This window comes from Orycteropus afer, unplaced genomic scaffold (assembly GCF_000298275.1).
Source record: "Orycteropus afer afer isolate SDZICR_OR568_19922 unplaced genomic scaffold, OryAfe1.0 scaffold00086, whole genome shotgun sequence".
Taxonomy (NCBI): Eukaryota; Metazoa; Chordata; class Mammalia; order Tubulidentata; family Orycteropodidae; genus Orycteropus; species Orycteropus afer.
The window spans coordinates 2,502,182-2,523,716 of NW_006921673.1; positions in this window are offsets into that span (position 1 = coordinate 2,502,182).

Below are 21,535 nucleotides of genomic sequence, written 5' to 3' on the forward strand. Positions count from 1 at the left end.
GTTGAAGTTTAATCCACACTGAAGATTATAGTCTTTGATCTTCATCAGTAGGTGCTTCAAGTCATCTTCATTTTCAGCAAGCAAGGTTGTCTTCTGCATACTGCAGACTAGTCCTAGAATGGTCTCTCTTGGGTGCAAATTTGACCCTTCAATTTTAGCTGTTATGCAAGGTCTGTCTAGGGTAAAAGTAACAGAGGCCTGACATATTACACTCTTTTTCAAAATTTGTTGTTAGTTGCTGTTGAGTTGATTCTGACTCATGGTGACTTCATGCACAACAGAACAAAAAGTTGCCTGCTCCTGTGCCAATTAACTGATACTTGATACATTCTTGAATCTGTTGTTGCAGCCACTGTGTATTGTCATTGCCTTTCAACCTAGGACCTTCTACCTTAATTGTAGAACCAGCCTTACATTCTACCTTGCAATGCCCAGAATCAATGAGGTTTAAAAAGACGTTATAAGAATTGGTAGATGATGAAGGATCCAACGCCACAGCAAACTATAAGATAAGGAAGACTTAACAGTCAAGAGGGAGCAACCTGTAGAGAAAGACATCATGCTTTGTAAAATAGAGGGTCAGCAAAAAAAAAAAAAAAAAGACCCTCAACTCTCAGTGAGAATGATTGACAAAATGGCTGCAGTAATGGGCTCAAACACAGCACTATTTGTGAGGATGAGGCAGGACTAGGCAATATTTTGTTCTGTTGTGCATGGCATCTCTATGAGTTGGAACTGACTTGATGGCACCTAACAATGACCAACCCAGGGAGCTGATATTCCAGCCCTAAACCAGCAAATATTGTGTTAGCTAATATTCATCAGTTTATTTTCAGAATTACATCACCAGGATTTTCTTCCTAGTCTTAGTCTGGAAGCACCACTGAAACCTATGGTGGGTGATCTTGCTGATATTTGAAATAGGGGTGGTATAGCTTCCAGCATCATAGTAAGATACTAACTAGCACAGTATGACAAATTGACAAACGGGCAGTAGCTTCATAGGTGAGAGAGGATTAAAATAACCAAGTGAATTATGAAGTAAACTTCTGAATTTAGTAAAAATTTATTAAATTTTCTTTCATTTATGACTTTTTGTGGAAGAGATATTTACTTTTTTTCTGCCACTTGCTCCGCTACACTTCTCAGCCATCCTCCCAATGAATGGGAAAGATCAAATGACAGTTTGGGCAATGGGCTAGGAGTAGAAGGGACATATGTTGCCTCTAGGCAGAGGCAGTGAATGGCCCCAAAGAGCCCTCCCAATCAATTCCCTTGCTATGGAGAACAAGAGATACATGTTCTAGATAGTGCAGCTGGAGTAAACTCTAGATATAAGCAGACTACTAGCACTGCTTGGCTGGCACTTCCTCAGAGATGCACCTGATCCCCTGTAGACTGCAGAAATGAGAAATGAGCCACTGAGATTTCAGGTTTTGTATGTTACTACTGTAGTCCCTGGGTAATACAAACAGTTAAGTTGTAGACTTAAGATTGGAGGTTCAAGTCCATTCAGAATGAAAGTCTACTTTGAAAGAAAGATCTGACTATTTACTTCCAAAAACTTAGCCACTGAAAACCCTATGAGGCCAGCTCTACTCTGACATGCATGAAGTCTCTATGAGTCAGAATATGCTCTTTGGCAACTGGTTAGGGTTTAGATTATATTACTCCAGAAACCCCTAGCCTAACCTGACTTATATAATTTTATTTTTTCCTTATTATACAAGTTATAGTTATTCATGGAAGAAAATCTAGAAATATATAAAACAATCGTGCACAATCTTACCACTGACAGACTGCTACATTTAAAATTTTGGTGATGTTTTCATCATAAACATACCTTTAATATAATATATGCATATTATATACACATAATACAAAGCATATAATAGAAGACATGATACAAAAATACATATATTGTATAAGAGTTATGATAATAATCAAATTTTTAAATACTTTAACTCATACCTTGCGCTAAGAGTTTTACATGAGTTATATCACTGAAAGCTTGCAAATGCCCCACTAATTTAGAAGTTTTTAAATTCTGTTTTATAGATGAGGAAATGAAATTTTTGAACAGTTAAAAAATATCCTCAAATTACATAATCAATAAATAGTGCAATCCAAGCCTTAATAAATTTTTTAAAAAAAATGAAATACTGCAAAGCATCTTCTTAGATCACAATACTATAAAATTAGAAATCAACAACATGAAGATCAACAGTAAAAGAGTGAATATATGGAAACTGAACAACATGCTCTTTAAGAATGACTGGGTAATAGAAGAAAAAAAATTGAAATTAAAAAAAAAAATTCTTTAATCAAACGAGAATGAAAACACAACATACAAAAATCTTTGGGGCACGGCAAAAGCAGTGACCAGAGGCCAATTGATAGCAATAAATGCACACATAAAAAAGAAGAAAAAGTCAATACCAACACTTTAAACTAACACCTCCAACAATTAGAAAAGAACAGCAAGAAAAGCCTACAGACACCAGAAGAAGGGAAATAATAAAGATCAGAGCAGAAATCAATGAAACAGAAAAGAGAAAGACAATAGAAAAAAATCAACAAGACTAAAAGTTGGTTTTTTGAAAAAAGTAATGAAATTGATAAAACACTGGCAAACTGAACAAAGGAAAAGAGGGAGAGAATACAAATAACATGAATAAGAAAGAAATTGGGCAATATCACAACAGAACTAAGTGAAATTAAAAAAAGATAATATTGGTATATTATGAAGGATTGTATTCCAACATATTTGAAAATCTAGAAGACATGGACAGATTTCTAGAAACACACCACTTACCTAAACTAACACAGACTGAGGTGGAAAAGTTGAAGAGATCCATAACAAAAGAAGAGATTGAACAGGTCATAAAAAAATTACCAACAAAACAGTAGTCCTGGCCCAGATGTTTCACTGGAAAATTCTAACAAACATTCAGAAAACTGACACCAATCCTACTCAAACTATCCCAAAACATAGAAAAGAATGGAATCCTCCCAAATTCATTTTATGAAGCAGGCATAACTTTGATAACAAAACGAGGCAGAGACATCATTAAAAAGGAAAACTACAGACCAATATCCCTCATGAATATAGATGCAAAAATCTTCAACAAAATCTTACCCAATAGACTCCAACTACATATCCAAAAAATAATACATTATGACCAAGTGGCATTCATATCAGGTATGCAAGGATGGTTTAATATTAGAAAAACAATCAACATCATCCATCACATAAATAAAACAAAGAAAAAAACCACGTGATCATATCAATTGATGCAGAAAAGGCATTTGATAAAATCCAACACCCATTCTTGATAAAAACTCTCAACAAGATAGGAAGAGAAGGAATATCCCTTAACATAACAAAGGACATATATGCAAAACCAAAAGTCAACATTTTTCTCAATGAAGAGAGACTGAAACCATTCCCCTTGAGAACAGGAACCAGACAAGGATGCACTCTATCACCACTTCTATTCAATATTATATTGGAAGTCCTATCCAGGGCAATAAGGCAAGAAAGGGAAATCAAAGCCATCCAAATTGGCAAGAAGTAAAACTATCCCTATTTGCTGATGATATGATCCTATACATACAAAAGCAAAGAGACTCAGTAAAAAAATTACTGGAACTAATTTAGAGATTTAGCATAGTGGCAGGATACACAATCAACATACAAAAATCAGTTGGATTCCTCTACACCACCAAAGAGATTCCTGAAAAGGAAATAAGGAAATAAATACCATTTACAATACCTACCAAAAAGATAAAATAATTGAAAATAAATCTTATCAGGCCCACAAAAAATCTGTAGAAAGAAAATTACAAAAACCACTTCAAGAAACTGTAAGAGATCTACATAAATAGAAGAATGCACCATGCTCATGGGTAGGAATATCGAGCATTGTGAAAATGGAAATTCTACCCACAGCAATATATACATTCAATGCAATCCCAATCTAGATTTCATCAACATTCTTTAAGGATACGGAAAAATCAATTACTAAATTTATAGGGAAAGGAAAGGGACCTTGGATGAGCAAAGCACTATTGAAGAAGAAGAACAAAATAGGAGGTCTCTCACTGCCAGATATCAAAATTTACTATACAGCTACAGTAGTCAAAACTGCCTGGCATTGGTACAAAGACAGACACATAGGCCAATGGAATAGAATTGAGAACCCAGAAATAGATCCATAGACCTATGATCAGCTGATCTTTGACAAAGGGCTGAAATCCATTAAATGGGGAAGAGATTGTCTGTTTAACAAGTGTGCTGGCAAAACTGGATATCCATTTGCAGAAAAATGAAACAAGATCTGTGCCTCACACCATACACAAAAATGAACTCCAGATGGATCAAAAACTTAAGTGTGAAACCTAAAACTATGAAGTTCCTCAAAGAAAAACTAGGGGCTAATTTAGGGCTCCTAATATATGGCATAAATAGACTATCCAGCATAACCCAAAATGTACAAATGCAGAAGATAAGCTAGATGAAGGGGGCTTTCTAAAAACTAAATTTTTATGTGCTTCCAAATTCTTCTCCAAAAGACTAAAAGGAGAACTTACAGATTGAGAAAAAATATTTGGCAATGACATATCTGACAAGTGATTTATCTCTAAAATTCATAGAAAATTCCAACACCTCAACAACAAAAAGACAAATAATCCAATTAAAAAATGGGCAGAAGACATGAGTAGACACTTCACCAAAGAGGATTTTCAGGTGGCCAACAAACACATGAAAAAATGTTCATGATCAATAGTCATTAGAGAGATGCAAATCAAAACAACAATGAGATACCATATTGCCCCTTCACTAGTAGCAAAGTTCAACTAGACTGAAAATAAAAAATGCTGGTAAGGATACAGAGAGATTGGGACTCTGATACACTGGGACTGTCAAATCATACAACCACTGTGGAAAGGAGTATGGTGATTCTTTAAAAAGTTGGAATTAAAAATATCATTTAACCCAGTAATACCTTTACTAGGTATATATCCTAAAGAAGAGAGATCTGGGACAAGAACAGATACACGTATACCTGTGTACATTGCAGCACTATTTAAAATAGCAAAAAGATGGAAACAACCCAGGTGCCTATCAACAGAAGAATGAATAGCCAAACTTTGGTACATACACACAATGGAATACTAAGCAACCCTAAGAATAATGTAGAATCTGTGAAACACCATTTAACATGGATGGATTTGGAGGACATTATACTGAATGAATAAATCAATCACAGAAGGACAAATATTGTATTAATCTGTTATTGCAAAATGTCAAGGAAAAGTTTATAAATGGAAGGACATTTTCTTTGTTGGTTACCAGGGATGGGAGGGCAAGGTAGGGAACACTATTAGATAGGTAGAGACAAGTATTGATTTAGGTGAAGAGAAGGGCAATGTACCACATGTGAATGATCAACATGGTGGCATTGAGGAAGAGGAAGACATAGAGAGGTGCATGGGAGTTAGGGACAACAAAGATGAACCCTTTTGCATATACATTACTGCATTGTCAGTGACAGCAAACAGTGATCTACAGGTGGATAGATGGGTGGATAGACTGAATGATTGGGTAAGTCTATGCAGTAGGGAATGTGTCCATGCCTATGTATAGTGTTGGCAGACAATGTTTCTTCAAGTGTATTTGTATGTTTTATAAGAATTTCTAGGTGTACCGTAGAGATGACAATGGACAAGTTTGTAGTTACTTCTTAGCCACAGCCAGCTACCCAGAGGGAGCAAGTGGTTGGACTTCTGGGCTCGGGACTATAGCCACAGGGGACATCAAGCTGAATTGTCATAATATACTACACAAAAACATTGGTCCACATCCTACTTTGGCAAGTAGTGACTGAGATCTTGAAATCTTGCAAGCAGCCCTCTAGATGCAATGATGGGTCTCTCCTCATCCACAGCAAAGAAGAATGAAGAAAACAACCAAAGATTCATGGAAACAATTAGTACAAGTGATTGGTATGCCATGTAATCCTCAGCCTATATGACTATGAGAAGAGAAGAACTAGATGGTGCCTGGCTACCACTGTCACCCACTTGGAGGGGATCTACGTAGGAGATCCTGGATAGAGTGGGAGAACAATGTGGGAAAAAACTCAAATTCATTAAAAAAAAAAAAGGACCAGGTTTGCTGGTCTGATACAGCCTGGTGGAACTCCTGAGACTATGGCCCCTAGTTGCCCTTCAGGTCTGGAATTGAACCTACTCCTGTGGCTTCCAGCCAAACCAAGACAGATATATGAGCTGAACATTTACATTAGGTAGATACACTCCTTGGAGAGCTCAATCATGGGAGAATAGAAGGGCTGTATATGCATGGGGAGACAGTTCGGGAGCCGGGAGTGTATGGGAAGGAAGGACACAGGGGAGAAGTAGCTATGGAGAGGAAGTGGAATGAGAGCTGTTGCATTGTGGGAGATTGCAGTCAATGTCAGGAGACAAAGTGTATGTGAATTGCTGTATGGAAAATGAATTTGCTCTGTATCCATATCACAATAAAATTTAAAAATAAAATAATAAGTGGTGCAATCCAAATTAGAATTCTTTTGTCTGCATTCAAACAGGGGTCTTAGCTACAAAACAATGCCTGCAAACTGCAATCATATTTGTGATAGTTAAGGTTGTTTGTGAACTTGGCTGGGTCATGGTTTTGAGTGCTTTGGCAGCGGATAGTAGTTATTCCTAATGATGAGGTTAGATGTGGTGTAATCAACTCCATAGTGTAATCTGCTATGAACAGCTAATGAGTTGTCTTTGGGGTGTGGCCTGCTTCTATTTCATATGGAAAAAAATGGGAAAGGTCTCTAGCTTTTTGGCACAATTTGGGCTGTGTTGCCTTCTAATCTTGGGATTGTTCCTGGACTTAAGCCAGTGGCCTGCTGTCTTGCTTGCTGAATTTGGGATTGTACCATTTTACTTGCTGATCTTGGGTTTTTCAGCCTCAGCACCCAGCAGCTGCATGAGTTAGAAGACGCCTCCATTTGCAATAGGCCTGGAATAAGAGGCAGAGCTGAAACCCAGGTTGAGAGGCCTTCACCCAGCCCCTAGATCCAGCTCTTTGAATTTGGACTTCTATCTCCTAAAGCATATGAGAATAAATTCCTGTTTGTTAAAATCATCTGTTTTATTTCTAGCAGCTCTAGAGAACTAAGACAATAGCATACATTCAGAAATAACAATTTAAATTTTTTAAATTAACTATATTATAAATACTTTCCATGACTTTATTTTATCTTCTGTAACATTATTTTTAATGTCTGTAATAACATGATATTATATCATTAACTAGCCTACCTTTATTGTTGGACTCTTGGGTTGTTTCTTTTCTTTGTGTGTGCGTGTGTGCCATTATTAAATGCAAAGCTAAGGACATGTTTGAAACTAAGTCTTTGCAAATATTTATGATTGTTTTCATAGAGTAAATTGCAAAATGTTGAACTTCCAGTCAAAGGAAGTGCCCGTGTCTATGATTTTCTCTATTTCATTGTCAAATTGCCCTGCACAAAGACTTCACCAATTTAAATTTCATCAGTACTATATAGGAGTGCCTATTTCCCCAAAACTTCATCAATACACTGGCTCTTTTCATTTAGATTTGAACTTAATAACCAATTTTCTTTGATTATTTTGTGAAGTTGAATATTTTTCTAATGCTAACAGGCTATTTGTATTCCTTTTTATTATTAATTGCATATACATGTTTTTTATCCTTTTTATTTTTAGTATGGAGGTAAGATCTACTTTAAAAATAATTACTCATATGCTATGATGATACAAGAACTCTTCCAGGAAAAATTAGATTTTGAAGCTTATATATATATATATATATATATATATATATAAGTTTCTTATGGTTACGTAAAACACTAAGCTTTTGAATTTGTGGAATAATGTTCTTTTAATTCATTTTAATGGGAATTACAAAATAACTAAGTTATATTTTGTTAAGGCTTATGTTACAGAACACTGTTAACCACATGACCTTAAGCAAAAAATATGTCTGCTCTAACCTGTTTGGTCAGATTGTAAAGCACAGGTGAAAACCCTCATGAAGTATCTTGAATGAGATATTTAAAGCAATTATAGAGATAATACCTCTAAAAACAGTTTTTCAGTTTGTACAATACTATAAAGTTATGTTTCCTATGTAACGTAGGAGCTCTGGTAATGTAGTGCCTAAGGCACTTGACTGCTAACCAGAAGGCTGGTGGTTCAAACCCACCAGCCACTCCTTGGAGGGAAGGTTGAGCAATCCACTTCCCTAGTCATACTGCCTCGTAAACCCAAGGAGGGGTCACTGTGAGTGGGTCTGACTCAACGGCACATAATAACAATCAAATGTAGCGTATTTCTTTTAATTATGATAAAAATATGTTTAAATGATTTAGTCAAATTTAAGCAGTTTGGGCTTGATGCAAGGGTAAAACAAGCATCAAGCTTTTGGGTAGGGCATTGGTTAGAAAAGTAACATATACAATATATCTGCAATATTTTACCTTTCCACACTTGTATTATCATTTTTATTGCAGTACTTCATGTTATGTATAAATATATGTATCTACACACGCACACGCACACACACACACACAAAACTATAATTTATTAAATAAGACCAAGAATGACCTCTCTTGATATTGAGAAAATGAAAAGATCTTTTTTGTTATTATTATAAAAAAAATAAATTAGAACTTTACAATCAGACAGATAATTTTAAAATCACTGTAAACCTGTGAAAGAATGGAGGCAGCTAGACTTACAATTTTGGAAATGATAATAATTTGCAGTGATTAACCACAAATCTCTGATTTTAATGCAGCCTCAAATAAAAAGCAAAAGGTATATTCTCTCAATATTGATGTTTTGCTTTTAGAATATATTCATCTAAACAAAATGCATGTGTTCAGTATTTTGAGGGAAAAGTTGTTCTTCATTATATTTTTAGTCAAGGGAGTGATCCCAAAACTCAGTTTTGGAAAGAAAACAAATTTCCAGTAGCAATTTAGTTCAAAATTTAGTTTGGCTGAACAATTCTTTTGGGTATATATACTGTGGTTAAAATATATTGGAAAATCTTCTTGGTGTATCAAGTCTGATCAATTTAAAACCATAAAAACCAAAACCAAACCAAACCAAAAAATATTGCTATTGCAAGTTTGTCTCCTAGTGACCATGTAGGAGAGAGCTACAGTAGCTGCCCCATAAAGTTTCCAAAGCTGTCAATCTTTACCAAAGCAGAATGCCACATCTTTCTCCCATGGAGCAGCTCATGGGTTCAAATTGCAGTCTTCAGTTAGCACTTTAAGGAGCTCTGGTGGCATGGTGCCTAAGATATTTGCTTGCTAACCAGAAGTTTGGAGGTTCAAACCTACCAGCTGTTCCATGAAAGGAAGATGGGACAATCTATGTCTATAAAGATTCACCACCTTGGAAACCCAAAGGGGGTCTCTATGAGTCAGGATTGATTCAATGACAGTAAGTTTGGTTTTTTGGTGGAGTTAGCAGTGGAGCATTTTAACCACTGTCACCAGAGCCCCTCTCTGGTCAATTTATAGTACTCCTAATTAAGTTTGATTTCAACGAAAGATGAAAGATGGATGACATTTTGAAATTGTAATCTGCACAAGGGTCTGTAATCATGTTGTTTGTAAATGTTATTCTTTTATTATCACTGCCCTAGAGCAATGTTCATTTCTTCAGCCTATAAAAAACAGAACAATAATTTTAAAAATAATTAAAAGAAGGCTTCTATTAATATGCCAGTCTTTGGAATGTCTGTATTAAATTTGTAACTATGAATTGCATATTTTATGTGTATATTTTTACTTATAATTACCCTTCCTTTCCAGTAGAGGGGATATTTAAATGATTCTGGCTACCACTAAAGCACTCTTATTTCCAAAGTTATTGTAGATTGAGATATGCTACCTAGATTGGAAAGTCATGGATTGTCTAAAAGATGAATGTTAGGTCTTAAGCATATTTCATGTTTTAAATGAAACCAGTGCTATAATTTTCCAAGACAATATATCAATCCAACCTAGCATGTAACAGGGTAATGAAATTAATAACTTCTTGAGAGAAACATGACAAACCTTATTTGGGATGAATGGAATCTCTAGGCAAGACTGTTGTGTTTCTGGTATACAGGACAAATGTGTTTTGAAGAATTGTTGTCAGGAGCTGTCTCCATTCTGACTCACAGTGACTCCATGTACAACAGAACAAACCCTGACCAGTCCTGTGCCATCTCAAAATTGTTGCTATGCTTGACTCCATTGCTGAAGTTATTGTGTCAATCCACCTCATTGAGGATTTTCCTCTTTTTCATTGACACTATATTTCTCCAAGCACGATGTCTTTCTCCAGGAACCAATCCTTCCTGACAGCATGTCCAAAGTACATGAGATGAAGTCTTGATATTCTCACTTTTTGGCTGTATTTCTTCTAAAACATATCTGTGCATTCTTCTGGCTGTCCATGATATACTCAGCATTATTTTTCCAACACTATAATTCAAAGCTCATCAATTCTTCTTCCATCTCCATTATTCATTTTCCAGCTTTTGCATATATATGAGGCAATTGAAAACATTATGGCTCAAGTTAGGCACACTCAGTCCTCAAATGTCATTGTTTTGGTCCTCTAATGCTGCACTTAAAAAACAAACAAAACAAAAAAACTCAAAAGGGATTTATTCTCTCACAGTTTTGGATGGTAGAAGTCCATGTTCAAAGTGCCAAGCTCCAGGGGCTGGGTGAATGCCCCTTGACCTTGGCCTTAAGCTCTGCTTCTTGCCTCCCAGCCAACTGGAGCTGGAGGTATCTCTTCACTCAGGCACCTGCTGGCCGCTAAGGCTGACAAACCCAAAGTCAACTAGTAAAATGGCAATGTCCTCAAATTTTCAAGTAACATGGCAAGCCCCTAATTCAAGTCCATTAATGGTCCCAAAATTGGGAGACTACATGGCAGTCCATTGACAAAGACTCAGTTAGATGCAGGATCCAAATGTGCCAAAAGCCCAGAGACCTTTCTCAATGCTTCTCCTTGTATACTGGAAGCAGACTACATTCCTAAGATAGCTATTCAGCTACTCTCTGCAGATTTCACCACTGAGTTGATGACCACTCTCATGAAGGGGAATAACTACAACCAGCTGCCCTGCCAGTCAAAACCAGGCCCAGCCAAATTGACACACAACCTTAACTATGACTCATCTTTGCTTTTTAGAGAGGTCTTTTGAAGCACATTTGCCCATTTCATCATTTGATTTCTTGATTGTTGCTTCCATGGGTGTTGACTGTGGATCCAAGTAAAATGAAATCCTTAATAACTTCCATATTTTTTCTGTTTATCTTGATATTGCTTATTGGTCCAGTTGTGAGGATTTTGATTTTGTTCATGGTGCAGTGTTATCCATACTGAAGGCTTTATTTACTCTTTGCTTTCTATCAATAAATGTTTCAAGTCCTTTTCACTTTGAGCAAGCAAGGTGTGTCATCTGCATATCTGAGGTTGTTAATGAGTCTTTCTCCAATCCTGATGCTGTTTTCTTCTTCATATATTCCAGGTTCTCAGCTTATTTGCTCAGCATACAGACCAATTAAGTATTGTGAAAGGATATAACCATGATGCACACCTTTCCAGATTTTAAACCACTCACTATTTGTTTATTCTCTCTGAACGACTGCCTCTTGGTCTATGTATAGATTCTACATAAACACAACTAAGTGTTCTATAATTCCCGTTCTTCAAAATGTTATCCATAGTTTGTTATGATCCACACAGTCAGATACATTTGCATAGTCAATAAAAAATAGAAAACATCTTTTTGGTATTCTCTGCTTTTAGACAAGATTCATCTGAAATCAGCAGTGGTATCCCTCATTCCATGTCCTCTTTTGAATCTAGCTTAAATTCTGGAATTTCCTTGTTGAAGTAATACTTCAGTCATTTTTCAATTACCTTCAACAAAATTCTGCTTTAGGGTGATTTTATGGATATTGTTTGATAATATTCACATTCTGTTGGATCACGTTTCTTTGGAATGGCTTTTTTTATGGATCTCTTCCATTTGAATGTCCAGGTCTTCTAAATTTATTGACTTAAACGAGAGAATGCTTCAAGCATTGCATTCCTTTGTTGAAACATCTCCATTGCTATTCCGTCAATTCCTGGAGCATTGATTTTCGCTAATATATTCAACAGAGCTTGGAATTCTTCCTTCAATGCCATCAGTTATTGATCACCTTCTACTTCTTGAAATGGTTGAACACCAACCAATTCTTTTTGGTACAGTGACTGTAAATTCCTTCTATTTTCTTTTTATGCTCCTTGAATCATTCAATATTTGAAGGGCTAAGAGTATGTAATTAGTGAACTAAGTCTCAATGAGGGAGGTAAAAGAAAAGCATAACACACAGAAATAACAGATAGAAATTTCTAAAATATATTTTTTGAAGTAAATGATTTTCTGCAAAACCTGAAAAGTAAAGGTAGTAAAGGAAAGCAAAGATAGAAAGAAAAGAAGCCAGCATTCATACAGCAAGGTGATTCAATAAAGGAAGTGAGGAGGGATAATTAAGGAGATGAAATAGCATGAACTGAGGTGGTTGTTGGGAGCTCTGGTAGCATAGTGGCTAAGACACTTGCCTGCTAACCAGATGGCTGGCGGTTCAAACCCAACAGCCACTCCTCGGAAGGAAGGTTGGGCAATCCTACTTCCGTAGTGACACTTTTAGCTATTAAGTCAAAAAATCTTTATCGAGTGTCAAATGTGCATCAGGTAAGGGAATATATTACTATGAGTCGGATCCAACTTGACAGTAGTGAGTGAGTGAGTGAGTGTGAGTGATGGTTTCTTCTTAGAGAATCTCATAGTCTAGTAAGACACATAAATAAATATACGGTTAAAATACAGAGTGATAAAAGATGTACAGTAATATATACAGGAGTTCTGGAGGTGCAGTGTCTAAAGCATTTGACTGCTAAACAGAATATTGGTGTTTCAAACCCCCCAGCTGCTTCATTGAAGGAAGATGGAGCAATCTAATTCTGTAAAGATTTACCACCTCAGAAACCCACTGGGGTGTCACTGTGAGTTGGAATAGACTCAATAGCAGTAAGTTTGATTTTTTGGTTTTTATAGAAACACAAAGAAGCACACCAGATTCAGTTAGGAAATGAAAGACATATCCCTAGTATAGGGAACAGCTGTGCTGAGTTTTGAAGGACCAGGAAATTGGAATTAATTGAAGAAGAATGTGAAAGATATTTCAGGCAAAGTAGAAACGTATGGGCGAAACTCACACATGAGCATGTATTAAATATTTTAACATCTACAAATATTTAATCATGACAATAGAACAAAATATATGTAGGAAAGTGATGGGAGAAGATCATAAAGATGTTATATTCCATTGTAGGGTTTATTAGGAAGGTAATGGAAAGCCTTGGAATGATGCAGGAGAATTATTTAATTTTATTTCTTCTTCTAGAAAAATGACTGGTAGTGATGTAATAGAGTTGAGAGAGAGGGAAAGAAGAATAGAAGAAAGAAATATAATTAGGAAATCCAGGTAAGAAAAAGTGAAGTTATATTGTAAAGCAGAGGTGGGAATAGCAGAGAAGGAAAAGATATTATTAATTATTATGAAGGTAGAATTGACAAAATGTGGAAATGGAGTAAATACAGGGAAAATGAGAAGTATAAGATGATCTGCCGAGATCTTGGAAAACTGGAAGTGTGGTGATATAAATCACCAATGTAGAGAATTAAGATTAGTGTGTTTTTCAGGGGTCAAGTTATGTTGTAGAGGAGTCATGTTGACTCAAATTACATTTTAAATATTGTCTAAATGGTGATTATTAGACAATTCATTATAAGGTCCACCACCTTAAGTAAAATGCTGCTGGAAATGTAAATTGAGAATTTTTATCAAGGATACATGTCAGACAACTAGTGTTCTTTTCTAGAAGGAAAGAGAAGAAGACTGAAAATAAGTGCAATGTAGAAGCAGGTAGAGGAGAATATTCTCATGAATTTCAATAAGAACCAGCCAGAGAGGCAGAGAAAAGCCATAGATAGTGATGCTATAGAAACTTGTAGAAGAGAGAGTATCTAGAACTGGGTCATTGATACTTTCAAAGGCTTCTGATAAGAACAGAAAAGTATTCATTAGACTTTAAAAATAAGAGGTCATTGGTGATTATGAGAATACTATTTTCAATGGAGAGGTCGTTTCAATAAGATTTCAATATTTAGGGACAAGGTTGTAGTCACTTCTTGGCCACAGCCAGCTACCCAGTGGGAGAGAGTAGTTGGACCTGGGGGCTTGGACTAGGTCACAGGGGACAACAAGCTCAATTGTCATAACATACTACACAAAGTCATTGTTTTACATCCACTCCTCAGAAGGAAGATTGGGCAATCTGCTTCTGTAATGATACTGCCTCGGAAATCCAAGGAAGGGTCACTATGAGTCAGGTCCAACTCTAAGGCACAAAAAAAAACAACAACACATCCTACTTACTCTGGCGAGTAGCAACTGGATCTTAAAAGCTTGCAAGCAGCCATCTAGATGCAACAATGGGTCTCTCCTTGTCCAGAGCAAAGAAGAATGAAGAAAACCAAAGATGTATGGAAACAATTAGTCTAAAGGACTGGTACACCATGTGATCCTCAGCTGATAAGACTATGAGGCCAGAAGAACTAGATGGTGCCCAGCTACCACTGTCAACCACTCAGAGGAGGATCTATGTAGGAGATCCTGGATAGAGTGGGAGAACAACGTGGAACAAAACTCAAAATCATAAAAAAAAAAAAAAAAACGGGACCAGGTTTGCTGGTCTGATAGAGCTTGGTGGAACCCCTTAAACTAAGGCCTCTTATTGTCCCTCAGGTCTGGAATTGAATCCTTTCCTGTGGCCTCCAGCCAAACAAAAGACAGGTTGATGAGCTGAACATTTACATTAAGTAGATATACTCCTTGGATAGGAACTCTGGTGGTGTAGTACCTAAGGCATTTGACTGCAAACCAGAATGCTGGTGGTTCAAATCCACCTCGGAAGGAAGGTTGAGCAATCTACTTCTGTAGTGATACTGCCTAAGAAACCCAAGGAGGGGTTGCTATGAGTCGGATCCGACTCCATGACCGTAGTTGCATTTTGTTGTTGTTGTTGTTTTTACTCCTTGGAGAGATTGATCATAGAATAGAAGGGCAGTGTATGTGCAGGGGGAAAGCTGGGGCAGGGGGCAGAAGTGCATGGAATGGAAGGACACAGAGAAGAAGTGACTATGGGGGGAAAGTGAGAGGACAGCTGTTGCACTGTGGAAGATTGCAGTCAAAGTCATGAGACAAAGTGTATATGAACTGCTGTATGGAAGATGAATTTGCTCTGTAAACTTTCAACCAAGTCACTATAAAAATTAAAAAGAAAAAAAAAAGATTTCAGTACTTAATGAATGAATAAAAGTGATAAAATATAAACAGCAATATGGCTGCTTTCAAGACTTTTGGGTATGTATGGAGAAAACTAAAGGAGGGATGGGGGTTGAAGGGAAATTTTTTTCTTAAGCTGATATACACTTAAACATGTCTTTAGTCTGAGAGAATAAAAGACAATCCAGGGAAAGAAAAATTATAGAGAAAATGACAATTGTTGGAGTAGGATTACTATAGAAATGTGATTCAATAGAATCTATAAGATAGTTTGAGAAAATAATCATAGATTGGGTAGAGGGAATGGCTCTTCTCTGAAGTGGGCAAGAACAAATGTGAATGTAGCTTTGTTTATATCAGGGGCCAATGTTGGGAGGTTAAAATTCTCTTTTCAGGGGCTTGATGAAATTGCAGTTTCAAGTTGCAGTCAGAGAGTAGCACCATTTTAGTTAGAAAAAAGTCCATTTCTTATCGTGAGAAGCTGAAAAAGAAGGGAACTTAAAATACTTGATAGAGTGAGAACTAACTAATAGGAATGGTTTCACCAAGATGGAACTTAGATACTGGGCCCGAAAATTTTAAATGAAAGAAATAAAGGATATGGTCTCACAATCATAAAAGACCCCATTTATTGAGTACTTTCTGTCAGCCACACCACTAAGGAATCCACCAAAATGAGTCTTATTTTAATTCTCTTAACTATTTTATTTAATACATATTATTATTTATGTTGTCTTGATGAGCAAATCTAGGCTCAAATAATTTAAAATGATTGTCTACATTCACCTATCTACTCTCACATCAAGTTCCAAAACAGCTTGTCTCTAAAACCAGCACTCTAGAAAAATGTTCTATTCTGCCTAGAAAGGACTGCCATGAACTACAAACTTTGGCCCAACTTTGGACAATATGATAGTATGTGTTTTAAGTGGATTCATATAATTCCTATTTCTGAGATTTTTGTCATGTTGTTGTTAGGTACCATTGAGTCAGCTCCACTTCATAGTGACCCTATGTACAACAGAATGAAACAGTACCAGGTCCTGTGCCAGCCTCACAATACTTATTATACCTGAACCCATTGTGTGCCCATTGCAGCCACTGTGTCAATCCATCTCACTGAGGGCCCACCTAATTGGATAATATGATATTGTTGTTGTTAAGTGCTGTTAAGTCATTTCTGATTCATAGAGACCCCATGAACAGCAGAACGAAACACCACCCTATCCTGCACCAGCTCCGTGATCCCTGCTATACTTGAGTCCATTGTCACAGCCACTGTGTCAATCCATCTTGTTGAAGGCCTTCTCCTCTTTCATCGACTCTCCACCTTACCAAGCATGACTATTTCTCCAGGGAATGGTCCCTTCTGACAACATGACCAAAGTAGGTGAGATGAAGTCTGGCCATTCTTGCTTCTAAGGAGCATTTTGGTTGCACTTCTTCCAGAACAGATCTGTTACTTCTTTAGCAGTCCAAGGTACTTTCAGCATTCTTTGCCAGCACCTCAACTCAAAAGCATCAACTCTTCTTTGGTCTTCTCTATTCATTGTCCAGCTCTCACATGCATACGAGGTGATTGAAAATATCATGACTTGTGTCAGGCACACCTTAGTCCTCAAGGAGACATCCTTGCTCCTCAGCACTTGAAAGAGTTCCTTTGCAGTTGACTTTCCCAATGCTACACGTCTCTAATGTCCTGACTGCTACTTCCATTGGCATCGATTGTAGAACCAAGCAATATGAATTCTTTGACAACCTCATTCTTTTCTCCATTTATTGTGATACTGCTTAATGGTTCAGTTGTGAGGATTTTTGTTTTCTTTATATTAAGATGTAATCCATACTGCATACTGTATTCTTCAATCTTCATCAGTAAGTGCCTGAAGTCATCTTCACTTTCAGCAAGCAAAGTTGTATCATCAGCATATCTCAGGTTGTTAATGATTCTTTCTCCAATCCTGATGCCATATAGTCCAGCTTCTCAGATTATTTGCTCAGCATATGGATTGAATAAGTATGGGGAAAGGATACAACCCTGATACACTCCCTTCTTGAATTTAAAGCATGCAGTTTCCCCTTGTCCCATTCAAATGACAGCCTCCTGGTCAATGTACAGGTTCCGGATAATATGATAGTATTTGTTTTAAATTGATTCACATAATGCCTATTTCTGAGATTTTTGTCATGTTATAGTAAAAAATTGCCTATAGTCTTGATGACAAACAGGTTAAAGGGAGAGGACTCTGTGGAAAAAATAATGTGGGAAATGCTATAAACCCAAGAATACTTTACTGGGTAAGTCTCCATTTGTTTAAAACCTGGAGGAAGCCAGTGGAATAAATGCTGAGACAAGTGGGCTTTCTCTTTGGATATTGCCCCTGCAGATTGCTCCCTTTATTAATGGATCTCTGTATCTGGAAAACTTCACAATTCTGAGATCTTTTCTCAACTATATTCTTCTCATAATTTCAAAATTACTACATTTAGTTCAACCTAAAATTATAATTTTTCCTTCTGATTTTCTTTGCGAGTAAAAAGTGAGAGAGTCTCAATTACTTATCCAGGAAAACTCTCACAGTGGCATATGTGTTTAAAATGCATGGCAAACATTACAGAGATGCAAATCAAAACAAAAACGAGATATCATCTCACACCAGCATTAAAACAAGTATTGTCAAGGGTATGGAGAGACTGGAATCCTTATATACTGCTGGTGAGACTGAAAATGGTACAACCACTATAGAAAAGGATATGGCACTTCTTTTAAAAGTTGGAAATAACAATATCATATGACCCAACAATCCAGTTACTAGACATATATCCTAAGGAAGTAAGAGCTCTGACATGGACAAATATATATGCACACCCATGTTCATAGTGGACTAGGTGGTATTTTGTTCTGTTGTACACATGGTCGCTATGAGTCAGGGTTGACCTGATGGCACCTAACAATAACAACATGCTCATGGCAGCATTTTTCACAATAGCAAAAAGATGGGAAAACAATCAAAGGATCCAGCAATGGATGAACGGATAAACTATAGTAATACATATAATGGAATATTATGCAACATTAAAAAAGACTAGATTTACTGGTCTGATAGAGACTGGTAGGACCCCTGGACTATGGCCCTTAGAAACTCTTTAGGCCTGGAACTAAACTCACCTCTGTGGTTCAATTTTCAGCCAAAGGCTAGGCAAGCCTATGTCATTGTTATGTGCTGTCGAGTCAGCCCCGACTCATAGTGACCCCTCCTTGGGTTTCCGAGGCAGTATCACTACAGAAGTGGGATTGCCCAACCTTCCTTCCGAGGAGTGGCTGGTGGGTTTGAACCGCCAGCTTTCTGGTTAGCAGTCAAATAACACAAGAAAGGCACACATTCCTCAGAACAATAAACCATAGGAGATCAAAAGGGTAGCATTTGCCCTGGGATAAAGCCCAGAAGACAGGAAGGAAAAGGAAAGAAGGATGAAGGGAAATGGTAAGCAAGGGATGGAAGTTGGAAGAGGGCTGTTTGGAATCAATATCATGAATCAAAATGTGTACGAATTTTTGAATGGAAAACCAGTTTGCTCTGTATACTTTCCCCAAAGTCACAATAAAAATTAAGGAAAAACTACAAAATATATGGCAGATCAAAAATAAAGCTATAAGAGCACACACATCCACAAAGTCATAGATGTATTACTGCACTGGAACATAGAGATAGTTTTCAAATAAAACTTTTTAACCTTTGTGAAATTAGATCAGCAAAATCATCAAATTACCTTAGAAATAGAATATCTGAAGTATTCTTGCAGTCAGATTCAGTTAATATTTTCTCTAAGCTGAAGAAGAGATTAATAAATTGGTGGATATTAATAGTTTAAATTTTTTAACTAAAAGGGTTTTTGATATTAATTCCCCTTAAGAAATTTAGCCTCAAGATCAAACTTCAGCCAGAAATTATTTTTCTAAAGGTAAAACACATAGATGATTGAATCAAAAGGAGAACTGTTTTAGAGCCCCCCCTTTTTTTTCTCCCTTTCCGTGACACAATGGCAAATAAGGTCAGATCACAGAATGTCACCTTCCTATGTTGCTGCTCCATAGACCCCAGGATTATTTTAACCCAAGTCTTAAGATCCAGCAATCAAAATGACAAATCTTCACATCATTTGATCATGTTTACAAGTGAATAGGACATTCCTTGTTAGCACTGGGAGGCCACCATGTGTTCTAGGCTCTGTTGGTGAATCTGTTCACCTGATTAGCTCTTGTTCTCTGTAATAACCCTGATAGCACTGAACATATGTTGTGGGCAAAAGCCATCAAGCAAAAAAAAGTGGAGTTAATCCCCATCTATCTCTGTCACCTTTAATAGTACACTTGCTCAGTTACTGCATAAGGCAGTGAAAGATGTGGATTACTATACTTTTAGTATATTCACATGTAATAAAAATAGTCTGATGAATCTGAAATGACTAGAAGGAAATCATAAAAAATGACCACTCATTTTACTCAATTTAAATTCATAGCCTAGAACACTATGGCTAATAATTAGTGGTAGCTAATGAAACAAGGCATATGTAATTGACAAGATGGTATCAGAGAATCACACTCTATCATTTTTCAGATACAGTACATTGCATATTGTAGAATTTTATTAAAAAAAAAAGAGTGCTGGAATTAAACAGAATCTATAGAAGGACAAGAAAATATTTCTTCCATGTTAGAAAATACAGTAGCTTCTGTATCTGATTTTTAAACATGCCTGACATTTTTACTAATGTGTTTATGTAAGTGTTTACCTAAGTAAGATTATTCTCCAGTAGTTTTTACAAAAAAGTCTCCATTAACCATGTGTTTTAACTTTGGATTTTACAATGTGACAAATAAAAAATTCCAGAATAGATTGTTGTGCACACAGGTTTACTGTCGCACAACTGCCTTTTTCACCTGGGGCTGCTGAGTTCTCAGCGCAGCTGCCTTATAAATCAATTACAGTCATTTCCTAAGGATTATGAAACACACTTTAAGAATGTGTTCTTATGTGTCTTAATTTGACTTTTGTAAAATTCTGCTGGATTACAGAACAATGTTGGATTTTATTATGAGCATGAGAAATACCTTAATAGGAAGCTGTGATATTTGTAATTCAAGTCACGTCTACACTTCATTAGAAGCTGTGCTATGAATAACTTACTCATACTCAACACTGATTTTATAGCATCTGAAACCAAATACCAACCAAGCACAAGATGGGAGGAGGGAGAATTAATCTCTCCATTCCTTAGGTCCCCTACAGAAACAAAACTGTGAAATTAGATGAATTATGAAAAAATGATTTTGAATAATTCCACAACACTCAACCTCCCAAAACATGATGCCATATTAGTTGTGTTGATTCCCTTAAAAGTATATTTTTAAATATCTTGGATATGATATTTAAAGGAGGAGCTCTGGTGGCAAAGTGCCTAAGCATTTGACTGCTAACCAGAAAGCTGGCAGTTCAAACCCACCAACCACTCCTCAAAAGGAAAGTTGGACAATCTACTTCCATAGTGACACAGCCTCAGAAACCCAAGGAGGGGTTACTATGAGTTGGATCCAATTCAATGGCAGTGAGTTTGGTTTGGATATACTAAAAAAATATTGGGATAATGATAAAATGTGGCTCTTAATACTTTAGAAAGTATGAAGATGATAGCACAGATATACCCTGGCACTTTCAGTAAACAGCGGAAAAAAAGGAAGAAAAAAGAAACAGCCCAAAGACAGATACAGTACAAAAAAATACTGGCACACTACTCATTATGTACATAAGAACATAGAAACTTAGGTTCAGAGTACCCTTGGAGAACCTTTTGATTTTACCAACTGACAGTGCTGTCAGAGGCAGAGTGTTGAATAGAAAATTAGATAGATTCAAAAATTACATAGACTTGGGGTCTATAGCTGTCTGGCTAATGAATTTAAACACTAATACTTTCAAAGAATCCTTTTATCCTCTCTTTCCTTTTCATACATCTATCTATCTATCTATCTATCTATCTATCTATCT